Source organism: Chiloscyllium punctatum, chromosome 4, assembly GCF_047496795.1.
Source record: "Chiloscyllium punctatum isolate Juve2018m chromosome 4, sChiPun1.3, whole genome shotgun sequence".
NCBI classification, from domain to species: domain Eukaryota; kingdom Metazoa; phylum Chordata; class Chondrichthyes; order Orectolobiformes; family Hemiscylliidae; genus Chiloscyllium; species Chiloscyllium punctatum.
Window position 1 is genome coordinate 130582828 of NC_092742.1, and position 14200 is coordinate 130597027.

Here is a 14200-nt window from a genome sequence, read left to right on the forward strand (position 1 = left end):
TCGCAAGAGGGAGCTCACTGAGACAGGGAAAAAAACACAGGGATGGGAAGATACAGAAATGATGATGGCTGTAGGATAAACTAGAAAATTGGGAGCAATGTATAAGCTGTAGAATTTCACAGAAGTAAGGAGATGTGTAGCATATCCAGTAATGAGTGGTTTTGTGTACTATACAATCTAGAGCAGGATTCAAGGCTGTAAATGGTTAAAGAGGGCGGAGGCGATCAGCAGCAGAAGGGTGCTTCACATGATGGTGTCTTGTGGGGACTGGAGAATGGAATAGGCTCATTTAATGAGGGGCAGTTAACAATATGGCACAATGCCAGACTCAACAGGAAGATCCCAAGCTTTCTATATGTCATTTACTCAGGGAGCTGCTCTCTTCCAGTCTGGGGCAAAGCCCAGCATACAAACAGCATGAGGTTTCCCAGCTCCTGGTGCTCAAGGCTCAGTGCACCAATCTCTGACCCAGTCGGTGAGATACTATCAGAGTTGTATTAACATTGTTGCCGCCTTCCACAAGCATACCATCTCTGTTACTGTCCAATGATGACTAACTCTACACAGCAAAGACAATCAGCATTCAGATTCCCTGGTTATACAATCCAATGTGTGACAATCTCTTCAAAAGTATAGAATCAACAAAACTCCACGGCATGGGTCGGGAGTAAGATTCTTCTGCAATCTTAATGCCATTTCTCTCACTTTAAATTTAATCAACCACAATCACCGAAATTCAACAAATTGTCTCACTTCATTTTATTTTAGACCTAGCAAATTAACTTGCAAGTGTTTAAATCAACTGGGCTTTTAAGTACCCCAAATCTAGTCGAATCTTTCCAAATCTCAGACTGGATTGGTCTATGATTTCAACATGCCCGTGTTGAGCGTGGGTGTTAAAATTTATAAATCACTCCACATCAGGTTATAGTCCAACAGGTTTAATTGGAAGCACTAGCTTTCGGAGCGCAATTGCAGTTACATCACACTGTAAACTCTTGCATAAATTTCTGTGTTTTACAATTGTGTATACCACAACCACCTGATGAAAGAGGAGCGCTCTGAATGCCAGTGTTTCCTATTAAACTTGTTGGACTATAATCTGGTGGTGTGTGCTTTTAACTTGGATCTGTCTAAACCTATTCAAATTACGAATCCGAGAACCAAACTATTCCAATCCTAGCGACCACCTCCCAAAATGTTACGACACAGGGTAAACCTATTTGTTTATTTAAACCAGCGACACAGAAATGATTTACCCTGTGCTGTAATCTGTTAAAATTCGAGAGGCAATGAGCTACCCAAAGCTTACTATTTAAAGCAAAATTTGACAACGTTATTAAAGTCTGCTGGAGAATATTAACTACCAACACTTCTCTGCTCCTTTCTTTTAAATTCCTCTTTTGCATCCCCTTTTATAATACTAGTCTGGTTAAAAACGTCCCAATTATGGTTTTCAGAAAAATAAGCACCTGCAAAAACCAGTCAGCTTTGCCAATTTTCACCTGTGGATTTTCCACTGTAGATTCTCTCTCTTGTTCAGTTTCGATGTTTTCTCTTTTCAAACCCTTCTCCCGACAGATACCACTCAGACAGCTCGAGCAGCCTACATCTGTTGGTCTTTTGATAGTTTTCTTTGCCGCACTGGCTAGCTTTTCAAACTGTCTGATATTTATACCCCAAAACATCGGATCGTTTCATTGGTTCTAATATGCACAAAATATTAAATTTAAACTTGTTTGGAATTTGGTATCTTTGGGCATATCTTAAACTGATTGGCCGAATTTCAACCTGCCTTTGGCTCATCGCAACCCAGCTACACTAGCTGATTCAACCAAATGTTACATTGCTAACTTGTTTCAGACTCTCTTTGCTTCACCACGTATTTGATTGCTTTTCAACTCTCTTAAAGGTACAGTACCCCTACAACATCACAACAAGGTTGTGCTGAGCAATTAAAAATGTGGCATATGCTTGTGAAACAAGTAGGTATAGCTGTGTTGCTATGGTAGACAACAAATTTGAATTCGGCCAATCAGCTCAAATTATGCCCCAAGATGCCAAAATCTTCTCAAATTTGAATTTTAATTATTTGATGTCATCAAACCAATGAGATGGTCCGATGTTTTGGGATATATAAAATCAGGTACATTGAACAATTTGCCAGATTGGCAAAGAGCACTAAAATGGATATGGCCTGCAAGTGGTTTTCGTTGAAAGCTACCTTTTCATATGAAATTTAATGCGTTATGTTCGGTGAATTAATCATGGGAAATGCAGGGTTTCATGCAAAGAGTAGGGGGACCGGTCTGGGTGAAATGCCTTTCGGTGGGTCTGTGTGGTCTTAGTGGGTGGGATGTCATGCCTCCACACTGTAGGAATTATGTGACAATGATAAGAAGTTTAGAGTATGCAAATACTCAGTGGGTATCTACCTGATCATTCTCCTCAAGGCCTTATAAGTTTCAATAAGATCAGCTCTCATTCCAAGAGAAACCAGCAGCACGGTGGCCCAGTGGTTAGCATGGCAGCCTCACAGCAGTTCGATTCCCGCCTCGGGCGACTGCCTGTGTGCACATTCTCCCCGTGTCTGCGTGGGTTTCCTTTGGGTGCTCCGGTTTCTTCCCACACTCCATGTGCAGGTCAGGTGAATTGGCCATGGGAAATTGCCCACAGTATTAGGTGCATTAGTCAGAGGGAAATGGGTCTGTGTGGGATTACTCTTCGGAAGGCCAGTGTGGATTTGTTGGGCTGCAGAGTCTGTTTTCACACTGTAGGGAATCTAAACTAAGCCCTTCAACCCTGAGTTACGTGAAGTGAAACGTCTCTGAACTGCTTCCTTTCTCAGGTAAGGTGATAAAAAATCTCACACAGACGAGTTTAATTTATGTTTTCTTAAGATTGTGTGTGTGTTTAAAACGCTCACAACTACAATGGAAGCAAGGATTATCGGGGAATGAGCAGGAATGTGAAGTGTGGGGAAAATGTTTAGAGTGCACACTGCTCCAGAACATCCAGAAATATAATGCAAAACGAAATGTTAATATAGAATATAAAATTTTAAAGAGCAAACAGTGAAGGAATAAATTTCCAAAGGAACATGTGGCTGCTCTGTCATTAAAGAATGATCACATGTGTTGCTTTACTCTGAGGGTTACCACACTTGACGTGATGAAGTAAGATTGAGAAAGCGAGCACTTCATGGTAATCTCTGTCAGTGTGGGGAATTGAACCTTCCCTGATGGCTTCACTCTGTATCAGACACCAGCCGTCCAAGTAACTGCGTGGGAGACTGTGTCATTGGTACAGACAGAAACAGTAACATACAAAGTGCAATAGAAACTTTCATAACAATGAAAAAGGTACAATTCAAAATATGCTCAAGATAATACCTGAGTATAAAATCGTTCTCTGTGGGAAAATGTATTTTATAACGAGATAAGTGTTTAGAAGAAGTATTTGTCTGAATACAGCAAGGAGAGACAAGTGAAATAACGAGAATTATTAATTGTGATTTAATATCAATAGTCATAAAATGTGTTCATTTTCGATTGGCCTGTGTAAAATGTGCTTACCATTACACAAAAATGTATATAGGTGACGGAATATATTGTTGGTAGAGTCTGTCTCCATGGGAAATGCCCTCAAACTGGCTCTTGAAGAAAACCGGGTTAAAGTGTCTATTCGGTGACACGAGACCAGGGGGTTGAATGACTGAACGTTCCTGTAAGATGGAGCTGGGAAGTCCATCAGATCAGCCACAATCGTATTAAATGCTACAGCATGTTTGAACGGATGAATGGCCTCATGACAGAGTTGAATACTATGTCATTTGAAGAAATATCCATCTCTATTCCTTCCCCTTAAACATTAGATACTGTGGCATTAACATTTTCCTGAAAATGGCAATTATTTCAGACATTATCTAGTACGATCCATTTTCGACATGCTCCAGAGCATTCTATCACAATGTAGGGTAATGCAAAGGCGAGAGCGAATGAGCACATGCGAGAGCGAGAGACAGAGAGCGGGGGAAGATGCTGCATGCACTAGGGAGAGTAGTGGAGTATGTTCCTTTTTCGGTGGTAAGTGCTGTAACAGATGTACAGTTGTGGGACAGCAGAGAGAATATAGTGATACTCATCCTGACAGAGTAGGGAAGGTTATTTACGCTCGTTCTGCATTGCTGGACATTTCTACAAACTGCAGATAATGCACAGGGATGTGTGGTGAGCTCAGATCATGCTCGGTGGGTTTGGGGGCGTGCACCCCCCATGGGAAAAGAGTGGTCACACTGTGTTCTAGCGCATCTACCCGGAATTCCTTGCTCTTGTCGACAAATCACAGAATTGTCCCTTACCTCCCATCCTTGGGGTCAACTGTACAAGGCAGTTCCGAATTGAGAAAGGTCAAGTGGTGCTCACTGGCATTTTAAAGATGGCACCAGGGATCACAGAATATTCAGGGACATCGGATGATGGTGAGTATCTGCAGTCACAAGGGTAAGGATTCGGGTTGGCATTGAATGAGAGAGCCATCATCGGTTGGGCTAGGTGTAATGAGGTGATTTCGATAAGATAGCACCAGGAAACTCGCTCGTGCAGCCAGTCCCTTCATCACACTCAATAGAAATGTCACTGGGACAAATTATTGTTAGATTCGACCCAATGTGTCAACAGCTCTACTAAGCCCATTCACAGTTACAAAGCTGCAGAATAAATACTCATCCAAAACTTCATCATCTGAACTCACACCAATATACCGTCCATTGAGCATTCCTGAGAATACTGGCTCACGTTGCAGGATGCTGTCAAAATATCTTCATTTCAGCATTATGAAACTTGTGATCTTCCATGAAAGTGTCTCTCAAACTCCATTTCTCTTTTCTCCAAAATCGTTTTGTTTGTTAGTGTTTAACCTGATTTCCCGCCATCTCTCATTAGCAGTGATTTTCGTACACACGAAACACCCGTTGTTGTGATATAATGGCGATATGGAGCTTGAAATGGATGGGAGATACGCATCCCGTCACTTCCAGCATCGTCTGCAAGCTACCCGACGCTGGATAGGGATCGAACACAGTGTTAATAAGCAATGCAATGAAGTGGTCTGCACGGTTCTACATGCTGGGAGGGTAACTCCTCAGGGTTTACGGATCAATTCACTGCTGCTCGCTGCACAGCTCACCGTATTTAACAGATACCTTGTCTGCGTTTAGAGAACAAGACATGGGTGTGGGCTGTATATCACCCAATACTGGACAGGCTATTTCGTCCGTGTTTCTGAATCAATACACCAGTGTGGTGTGTACCGCTGCCCATATCGGACAGATAACAGGTGGACTGGTGATACCTGCACAGTATTCTATCTTAGACAGATTGCTGGTTGTACTGAACCTGGTCTGCACAGTCCTCCAAGTTGATCAGATATCTCATCTGGGCTAATACGTTTCCGGGCCGGATCTGTGAAGTGGATTGAGTATCCAATATAATTGCTGATGGAGATGTCACTCGTCCAGCTTGGCGCATTCCGCTGTCAAACCCTATATGTCTGCATCATGTTGTCCATTATGTAATTATCCAATTAAAACTTGAATACGTGTCCTTCTTACAATACACCCGAGCAGACCCCCATCAAAGTATATGACGATGGCAGTCTCGACCCGAACGTTTTCTTATATTGGAGGTAAATGTGAGTTGCTGTGATTCAGAAGCAACTCGATTCGTCAAAATATTCGACATGAAGCAAATACAATCTATTCAAACACTGTGGACAAAACACGTTAAAAACAAGAGGAACTTGTAATGACTTAATTCACTGGAAAATCTAATAGAATAATAGATTATTTAGATACTAAACAGCAAATGCTCCAAATGGCAACTTCCTAAAGAAACACACTTGCCAAAAAAAAAACAAATTCAGCAAACAAATTGTCTCTTGTGCAGTTCCCTTATCCAGGCAGAAAGAAGATTATAAGACAATTCTGAGTGAAATCTCAGAGAAAGAATGTGGCAGCCGGGAGAGTTTTTATTGCCTTCCAACCCCGTTGAGACCCTAGTAATAAGTAGGGAAAAGTACAAGGAAGAATGTTGGTTTTGTCATAGTTTGACCATCACTCAACAGGTCCAGGCTGTGGCTGCAATGACCACAAGGAATGGACTGTGGCTGCTCCGTCTATGGAAGGTTAGTACCCTCTCGAAAATGTCTAATCCAACCTAAGCCATTTAATGATGGAAAAACAAATGTCAAAATTAAACATAAATAAATATAAAGAAAGGATGCAACAAGCCTTGTGATCAGACACAGACGGGCTCGCGAGCCCATCAATTAATACACTGCCCAGACACAGTAGAATCATCGAGATTGCCAAGAAAAGGCATCAGCTCCCTTGATCATCTCTAAATTTACAATTGGGAGATGCACCGTTAGGCCAATAGTTAGTGAATTCAATATCCATCCAGACCAAGTACTTTTTTTTGTGATACATAAGGGATGTACTGAAATGGGTTAATGGAGCTGTTTGTTCAGTGACTGTGTTGGATGTAAGCCTCCGTGGACCCTAACTGTGTCACTGGAGGGTTTACCTCCTCAATAATTAAGGCGCTAATTTTAACCTGTTATCCTGTAGTGTCAGGGGCAGAGCCATCGTCCACATAAATGGGATCAGCAGCTGCAGAAAGAGCAAGAGGAAGATAAACTTAGAAGAACAGACTGAAATGTTCCAAAAACAGAATCTGATAACATTAGATTGGAAAATTACAATAATGGAAAATAATCTGAGAACAATAGACCGGAATGTTACAACAATGGACAAGGATATATCCTCGGCTCTTTACTATTTTTCTCAGAATTCTTCACCGTTAAAGTTGCGGATATATGGCGTAATGATGATTATTCAAGCCGTTTACTACCCCATCCTCGCTATTGTTGGCGTTCCTGGTAAGTCTACCACTGTCAATTCTATAAACTACAGTGAAGTCCATTGCTATTTGTGTTATTTAGATTAGATTAGATTATCTACAGTGTGGAAACAGGCTCTTTGGCCCAACAAGTCCACATCGTTCTGCCGACGTGCAACCCGCCCAGACCCATTCCTCTACATTTACCCCTTTACCTAACACTACGGGCAATTTAGCATGGCTAATTCACCTAACCTACACATTTTTGGATTGTGGGAGGAAACCAGAGCACCCGGAGGAAACCCACGCAGATACGGGGAGAATGTGCAAACTCCACACAGAGAGTCGCCGATGGCCAGAATTAAACCCGGGTCTCTGGCGCTATGAGGCAGCAGTGATAACCACTGTGCCACCGTGCCGCCCAAAACTTAATATTTGGTACAGGCATAAACTATTATCTTCAGGTTCTGTCACATTTTGCACTTCCTTTCCATGAATTTCAGACTCCTGATTCATAAACATCCAAGAACTAACAACACGGTCTGCAGCTTAGTTTCAGTGATGTTTGTGAATTAATTATCATCTATCCTTTTGTTAACTTCAGATTTTATGGCTCCAGTTATCATTTCACCACTCATCCATTTATAAATATTTTGACTGAAATCTCGTTCTCATCACTACTCTTACTTCACAATAGCGACTTTTTATCAGAATAATAATATGTCACTGGATGTTTAACTCTGAGGCATAGGTTATGACTCTAAAGGCATAAAATGAAATTCTAACATAGCAGATGGCAGAACTTATATTTGAATGACAAAAATTCTAATGAAACCTAATTTCACTTGAAGCAGCCATAAAACATCAGTGTTCCTGTTGTTATTGCCCAGATAGCCTTTGGTAAATAAACTTAACATTATTACCAAGTCTGGGCAAAGTGTGACACTACATCAGAACTGAAAGCAACAAGAAAATAAAATTATTTATGTGATATAACCGATGGATCGATGTAGGTTGACGGGGTCGGGTTTGAACAGGCCAGAGAATTGGAGAAGTGGCCAGAGAGTGGGAGAAACAAACAAGAAAATTAAAAGCAAGCAAAATGATTGCTGGTGATATACCGGAAGGAAAATAGAGTTGGATGTGGTTCTACCATTCCCGACTGACCCATATTCCCGAATGTCATATCCATTTAGGCAAATCGATGTATAAAGTGAGTGATGTTGCCTCGATTCCACTTCTCTGAGTGTGATGATCAATCTTGTGGCGATATTGGTACTGCCCTTATAGTTGCTGAGATCCAGAAAAATGTAATATTACATTGTGAACTGCTTCATTGGAGAGAGGAACTATTACTGTGTGTCTGTGCAGAGATGCAACTGCTTTTTTAGCCAGGAAGAGAAACTGAGGAGCGCGAGGCATCTGCAAAGGTGAATGGGATCACCATGCATGTGTGGATTTTACTTGCTCCTGTCATTGGGAAGTCAGTGAAGGCTCTGCTGACGCTTTGCTTTGATTTGTATTGTCAGCTGCTGGGTTCATTCAGGGAGACCTGAATACAAATAAATGCAGCCTTTCCGGGTTTCTCTTACTCCGCGTTTTCTCATTATTTCATTCGCTCTTTCTGGTGTGTGTCAGGGCTTTTGTTGCTCTGTTGACAGCATTCCTTCATTTCACTCTGTCCATGGGAATATACCAACATTTCAGTTGCTCAACGAATGAGTTTGACATGATTTCAGCTGTTTCATGGGAACTGTGATGCTCTGACAATCTCACTGCTAGTAAATGGCACCGAACCTGTTCGAATTGTAAAGTGTGTGGAGAACAGTGTGGAAGTCCAACTGGACAATGACATATTGGTGTAGTGTTCAGGTATCTGATAAATGAGGAGCAACATGGAGTGGCCTAAGGTGATGCACATTTGTCGGAAGAACTTTTGAAAGACAATGACAAACAGGCTGTGCAGTTATAAAGGGAGTTAAGGAGCGCAGGGCGCTGTGAAAATGAGAACAGATTGTTAATGATGTCAGGACAAGCAGGATAGCAGTAAATATTGTAGATTAAATTCGGTGTGTGAGCTATTTACAGGAGGAGGTGTGGGAGGGAGTCTACGTGTGCCCTCCTTGAGAGATGGTGGAGAAAATGTGTTGTGAGCATACCCTCCTGCCCACCGATACTGTGGAGATTCCATTTGTAGCAGCTCCACACAAAAGGCCACACTTCTAAGTTGTGCCAGAGGGAAAGGGAACTGACATTGCGTTGAAACAGTAAATTGACCTTCACTGAATATGCTCCTTCGTCGGTTGGTGGGACGTGGATAATTCAGAATCTCCACAACAATCAACCCAGACCTCTCTGGCTCATAGCAGGGTCCTCCCTATATGGCAGGGGAAGGGGCGTAAGGGAACAGATATTGGGTACTCCATCACCTGGTGAGGTGGCCAGAAGGAGTCAGTCCGCAGGGTCGCATCCATTCAGTGTTATTAGTGTGGTGTGTTATACTGAGGATAGAGAGAGAGAGAGAGAGAGAGAGAGGGAGAGAGAGAAGTTACACATGCAGTCGTGTGAATAGTGGAGCAGGAGCCTTGTTCGGATGTAGATTAGTGATAACAGATATACTGTGAGTGTGAGGGAGGAGAGAGAATACAGCGCCACTTATCCAAACAGAGCGGGATAGGTTATTGATGCAGTACATGTGTTGCTGGATATTTCTTCAGACTGCTGATACGGGAGCTCAGACCATGGTTGGTGGGTCTGGTGGCATGATCTGTTCTGTGAAGGGAATGGTTCCCCCTCTGTGCTAGCCCATCCACCACGACCTCCATGCCTCTGTCTACAAATTCCGTAGTTGCCATTTATCTGCCACGCTCGGGGTAAAATGTGCAGATCAGCTCCGAGCTGATCAATCTCAGCTGTAGTACCCATTTGCCTTTTAAAGGATCACGGAATATCCAGCGGCATCTGGGCGGTGGTCAGTACCTCCGGCCGTGTAGGGTGGGAGAATTGGGCTGGCATTGAATGATAGAGACACAGTGGGGTGTGGTACGTTTTAATCAGGTAAGTTCGATAAGATAGCACCAGGAAACTAGCTCGGCCTCATGCAGCCGATACTTTTGTCACACTCAGTGAAAATGTCACTGCGACAAGTTATTGTTAGATTTTGTCGAATGAGTCTAATCCTTTGCTAATCCCACACCCAGTTACAAAGTTGCAGAACTCATTCAGAAGTAATTCAGAACTCTATATCATCTTAGCTCACATGAATAACCCATTAACGCACAATTCCTAGAAACAACGGCTAATGCCGCCAGTTACTATGGAAATGACTTCATATCAACTCTCTGAAATCTGTGTAGGCATCCTTTCATAGCATGGTTTCACAACTTCCCTCTTCAGTCAATTTCCCTCCTTTTTGTTGGCATTTTAGCTGATTCCCCCACCATCTCTGTCGCAGTGATTTTCACACCCACAGCGCCACTTTTCTTGACACAATGGAGATAGGGATCTATAAATGGATGGGAGCAGCACATCCTGTTACTTCCAGCATGGGCTGCGGGTTTCCCCACGCTGGGAAACGATCTAGCAGTGTTACCAAAAATGCACTGGTGCAGTGAATGCAGCTTTACATGCGGGAGGGTATCTGATCAAGTTTTACCGATCAAACCATTGGTGTCCATAAGAATAAGAACTAAGAGCACGTACAGGCCATCTGGCAGTTCCACCCTGCTCCACCATGCAATAAGATTATGTGTGATCATTTTGTGGGCTCAGCTCCATTAGCCGCGCTGTCAATGTATCCATTACAGTTGTTAAAAAAAATCTTCACTTTACAAACGTTTAGTGAACTAGCGTCAACTACTTGACTGGATAAGTAATTCCATCGATTAAAAACTTTCTTAATGAAGATGCTACTTCTGAATACAGTTCTAAGCCTACTTCCTCTAATTTTAAGGCTTTGCCCTGTTGTCCTAGCTTCACCTGTGAATGGAAACATCCTCTCTATTTATTACCTATTTATCCCCGTCAGAACGTCATATATTTCGATAAAATCCCCATCATTCTTCTGAATTCCAATGAGTAAATCCCAGTCTACTCAGTCTATCCTTATAAGCCATCCCCCTCAATTCAGAACCAGTCTAGTGACTCTGCAGTGCCGGTACATCATTTGTCATGTAAGGAGACTAAATCTGAACACAATACTCCAGGTTTGCCTCACCAGCACCCTGTACAACTACAACATAACCCGCCTGGTTTAAACTGAATCCCTTTAATAATGAACAACACATTTGCATTTGCCTTCTTAATTACTTGGTGCGTCTGCAGACCAACATTCTACGATTCATGCACAAGAACATCCAGGTAACTCAACACAGCAGTATGCTGCAAAGTTTTAATTATTCTTCTAATAATGTCTTTTACTGGTATTTCTATCAAAACGAATGACCTTACATTTCGTGACGTTGTGTTCCTTCAACCAGACCTAAACCCACTCACTCAATGTATCTATGTTCGTCTGCAAAGTTTCACAGTCCTCAGCAACCTTACTCTGCCACTCATCTTCGTATCATCTGCAAACTTTGACACACTGCATCTGATCCCCAACTTCAAATCAACAGTATTAATTGTGAATAATTGCAGTCCCAACACTGAATACTGAGACCCACCACTAGTCAATCATTGCCAACCAAAATAAAACTCTTGCCTAAAATCTTTGCTTCCTGTTGGTCAACCAATCCTCTATCCATGCTGAAACTTTACCAGTAACGCCGTCCAGTGGTATTTTATGCAGCAGCATCATGTATTACAGTTTGTCAAATTCCTTTTGGACATATACGGAAATCACATCTACTGCGTCCGCATTGTCCACCTTGCTCGTAATGTCTTTACAGAATTACAAAAGATTTGTTCAACATTAACTGCCTTTCATAAACACATGCTGCTTCTGCACCACGGGGCAAATTCTATCGAAATGCCCTGCTATTTCTTCCTCGATAATAGACTCGAGCATCTTCCCCACGACAGAGCTTAAGCAAACCATTCCCCATCTTTTGTCTACCTCGCTTTTTTAAACAGTGATGTCACAGTCGCTGTTTTCCAAATTGCTAGAACTGGACCATAGTCCAGCGAATTTTTGAAAATGACTGCCAATGCACTTGATATTGCTCTCGCCATCTCTTCTAGCACCCTGTAATGCATTCCAACAAGTCCTTAGCTCTATTAGCTTGCCCACCAATATTTCTTCAGAAATAATGATTGTCTCCAGATCCTCGTCTAGTTTTGTCTCTTTGTCAATTACTAGCGTTTCATCAGTCTCCTTCACTGTGAAGACTGATACAAAATACTTGTTCAACGCCTCGACCATTTCACCTTATTCCATTACTAAATGGCCGTTCTCGTCCTCTGGAGGACAAATGTTTACTTTAGCTACTTTTTTCTGTCGTGTTGTGTATTAATAGAAGCATTTGCTAACCAGCTTCATTTCCATGCTAGCTTTTTTCCAATCATACACGATTTTACTTTTCTTCATAGCTCTTTTTGTGGCTTTCTGTCGACCTCTATGACTCTATGACTCTTTAAAGTTTTCTCAATCTTCCAGTCTTTTGCTGTTCTTGGCCACTGTGCCTGTCTTCCTTTTCGATTTGATAGCTTGCATTATTTCTTTAACGCACAGGGCAAATTACTGATTTTCTTTCAGTCCTTCCTTGTCACTGGGATGTACTACTGAGGAGCACTTTGAAATATTGCTTTTAAAATCCTCCACTACTCGTCAACTGTCACACCATGAAAACCATGTTTCCAATCTCCTTTAGGCAAGTCCTCCCCCATTATATTGTAGTTTCCCTTGTTTAAGCACAGGACCCTGGTACTGCATTTTATCTTCACACTTTGTATCTATATTCTAATTTCAACCATACTGTGATCTCTCCTTCTCGGGGATCCCGTCGCATGACAAGGGACCAGATCTAGGATACCTTGCTCCTTCATCGGTTCCATTATATACTGTTCAAGAAAAATGTCATGGACAAACTTAACACTCTCCTCCTTAAGTTTACCCTGAACGGGCTGATTTGATCAATCAACATGTGAAATAAAATTAGCAATGATAATAGCCATACTACTTTTACAGGCATAAGTTGCTTCTTTATTTATTCCCCTCCCGCCCCCCCCATGTGATGTAATTATTAGGTGGCCTATAAAGTACGCCTATAGGTGATGTTTTCGTTTCACAATTTCTAATTCCTCCCGCACCCCCCCTCCCCCGCCGAATAGATTCAACCTTATTCTCCATGGAACCAATATCATCTTTCAGCATCGCCCTGATATCATCCATGAATATCAGAGCTACTCTGCCTCTCTTACATTCCTGCTTGTCTTTCCGAATAGTCTGGCACCCCATGATATTCAACTGCCCGTCATTACCATCCTGTTACCATGTTCCTTTAATGGCTACAAAATCATATTCATTCACAATGATTTATGCTGTTAACTCATCGACCTTGTTCTCAATGCGACAACATTCAGGTAAAGAGTCATTCTGCTTGCTTCCTTGCCATCATGATACACTACATTTCGAAGAATATCTCCAGAGTTATCTCTCCGCTTTATTTCTTTCACAATGTCCATTGTAGTTAAACGCTCCGGCACACATGCTAACCTGATGATTATCTTTTTTATTTACCATTATACTTTCTATCGTTTTCCCATTCTCTTGCACTCGACCCACAAGTTTAAAGCCACAGTGACTAACCGAATTATCCATTTCTCTAGAACACTGGTTCCAGATCGGTTCAGACGGAGACCATCCCATCAGTACAGACACCCCAATTACAATACTGATACACAATGTCCCACGAAATGAAACCACTGTTTCCCACACCAGTCACTTAGCCTTCTGTTTACTTCATTAATTTTCTTATACATCCACTAATTTGCATGTGTCTCAGGCAGTAATCTGGAGATTATCACCCTTAAGGCCCTGCTACTTAATTTCGTTCCTTGATAATCTCTAAACAGGTACTCCATCCTAGCCTTTCTCATGTTGGTCGTCTCAACGTGGGCGGCAACAATTGGCTCCTCCCCCTCCCGCTCCAATAACCTTTAAAGCTGGTCAGAGATGTCCTGCACACTGCCACAATGCAGGCAACATGTTATAGCAGAATGCCCATCCGACTTGTAATCTGGTTTCCTATCAAACCCACTAGTTATTGAGTCCCCTATAACTACCATTTGTCTTTTTGCTCTTCCTTCTTGACTATTACCTTTGTAGCTACGTAGCGCCACGTTCATGGTGCCGTGGTCAG